The sequence below is a fragment of the Entelurus aequoreus genome, linkage group LG08, assembly GCF_033978785.1.
Source record: "Entelurus aequoreus isolate RoL-2023_Sb linkage group LG08, RoL_Eaeq_v1.1, whole genome shotgun sequence".
Lineage (NCBI taxonomy): Eukaryota > Metazoa > Chordata > Actinopteri > Syngnathiformes > Syngnathidae > Entelurus > Entelurus aequoreus.
This window is the reverse complement of record NC_084738.1, coordinates 47,437,064-47,439,563: the sequence shown is the minus strand read 5'-3', so window position 1 is coordinate 47,439,563 and position 2,500 is coordinate 47,437,064.

Below are 2,500 nucleotides of genomic sequence, written 5' to 3'. Positions count from 1 at the left end.
GATTAAGTCTAAGTTAATTGTGTTCTACATCGTGTTTTTGAAACTGCACCGATTTGCTCCACAGAATTTTCAATAACTTGAAGTGTTTTGTCAAGAGGATTATTTGTGATATGTACGTTTTCAGAATGTGCCTGTTCTTTTTTGGGCAAAAGTAAAACAAAGAAAACCATCTGAAGTTGTTCCAGTTGTATTTTTAAGTTATTGTGCCTTGATTTTACCCTCAATTTTACCATGATTTATAAATAAATAACATCCATCAACATGTCTTTTGTAATGTCTTTCGTAATGATTGTGAATGAATTCTCCCAAAAGTGCAGTTCCCCTTTGAAGTCTTATTCCAAAATGGAAAACAAATAATTTTTGTCCTCAAAACACTATGCACAATACCCAATAATGACAATGTGAAAAGTTTTCTTTAGAAATGTTTGTAAATGTATTTAAAATTAAAATAAAAAACTAAGACATTACATGTACATACAGTAAGTATTCACAGTCTTTGCTATGAATCCCAAAAGTGAGTTGAGGAGCATCCTGTTTCAACTGATCATCCTTGAGATGTTCCTACAGCTTAGCTGGAGTCTACCTGTGGAAAGTTCAGATGATTGGACATGATTTGGAAAGGCACACACCTGCTTATATAAGACTTTTTATTCATAGCTGTATGTAGAAGTGGCTAGTTGCATCAGCTGTGCTCTTTTAATGTCTTTAATGTCCTTTGGTTCTTTGATGTTTGATGTTTCCCTCTTGCATGTGTGCTATGTTTTTTTCCCCTGGCCGGGAAAAAACAACTCATAGCCATAGCACACATCCCTCTTACATGTGTGTAAGAGGGAAACATCAAACATCAAAGAACCGAAGGACATTAAAGACATTAAAAGAGCACAGCTGATGCAACCAGCCACGTCTACATACAGCTATGAATAAAAAGTAAAAGAAACTGTGGATAATGCATATGTTTAAGAGCTATTTCTTTATTCATAATCATGTTTGAATCAGCTCATAATTTTCCTTTATTTGTCTCTTTTACTAGTTTCTCTTTGTCTTCAGATTGCCTGTTTAGGCAGGGTCGTAAACCATTAGGAATGTGGACACAACCCCCAAGTCTCTCTTCTTATCAGTGTTGAGAGGAGGGGGTGGGGGGGAGATGGGGGCTTTCTTTGTGTGAAAAGAGTTGCTTTTGCCTGTGGAATGCCAGATCAACTTGGGCTACGCATTTGGATGTGTTGTTCGAGGCTGGTCTCTATTCTCAAATATTTGACAATAAATTACAAAATACCTATACTGTGCTGGGTGGTACCTCTGAGTCAGTTTATATGTCATCTAAGGAACTTGGGACTGACCAGCGTTTTACATCCCACTTGGAGGAACATCTGGTCAAACGCAACAAAACATATACACTGTGGTGGCCTCTGCGGTGTTCCACGCCTTCGGCTGCTGGGGTGGAGGGAGCATGGCCAGAGACAGGAGCAGACCTAACAAAGCAACCAAGAGAGCCGCCCACTAACTCGGACAGTGTCCAGTCTGCATAGATGAGCAAGGATGCGTCTAAGGAGACTTAGGTGTCCGATACACGCTCATTCAGCCAAGACACCGTGAAGCTTGTCCGTCCCGGCGCTCAGTGCTAGCTCCGCAGCCCTGTCTCTTGAGCCGCATCTCCTCCAGTCTCTCCAAACAGACTCTGGTGTGGCAGAGACCCAGTAGCTGGTCTCCATGGCCAAAAGGCTCCTGGAAGGCAGATCCAGAAGTCCACAAAAAAGCACCGCAGAAGTCACGAAAGTGCCACCCCTTGTCACACAGTCCCAAAGGATCCTGAACCAAAAGGCAACAAAATAAAATAGCTGTATGTACCTTTCAGCATTAATGGTGCCTTCCTAGTGGTTGGAGTGTCCGCCCTGAGATCGGTAGGTTGTGAGTTCAAACCCTGGCCGAGTCATACCAAAGACTATAAAAATGGGACCCATTACCTCCCTGCTTGGCACTCAGCATCAAGGGTTGGAATTGGGGGTTAAATCACCAAAAATGATTCCCGGGCGCAGCACCGCTGCTGCCCACTGCTCCCCTCACCTCCCAGGGGGTGATCAAGGGGATGGGTCAAATGCAGAGGAAAAATTTCACCACACTTAGTGTGTGTGTGACAAGCATTGGTACTTTAACTTAACTTCACAGATAAGTAAGTTATCAATCAATCAATGTTTATTTATATAGCCCTAAATCACAAGTGTCTCAAAGGGCTGTACAAGCCACAACGACATCCTCGGTACAGAGCCCACAAGCTATCCATGCCTTGGGCACGAATCCATGCCTTGGGCACGAATACACCCCCATACCATCACAGATGCTGACTTTTGAACTTTGCGCCTAGAACAATCCGGATGGTTCTTTTCCTCCTTGTTCCGGAGGACACGACGTCCAAGTTTCCAAAAACATTTTGAAATGTGGACTCGTCAGACCACAGAACACTTTTCCACTTTGTATCAGTCCATCTTAGATGAGCTCGGGC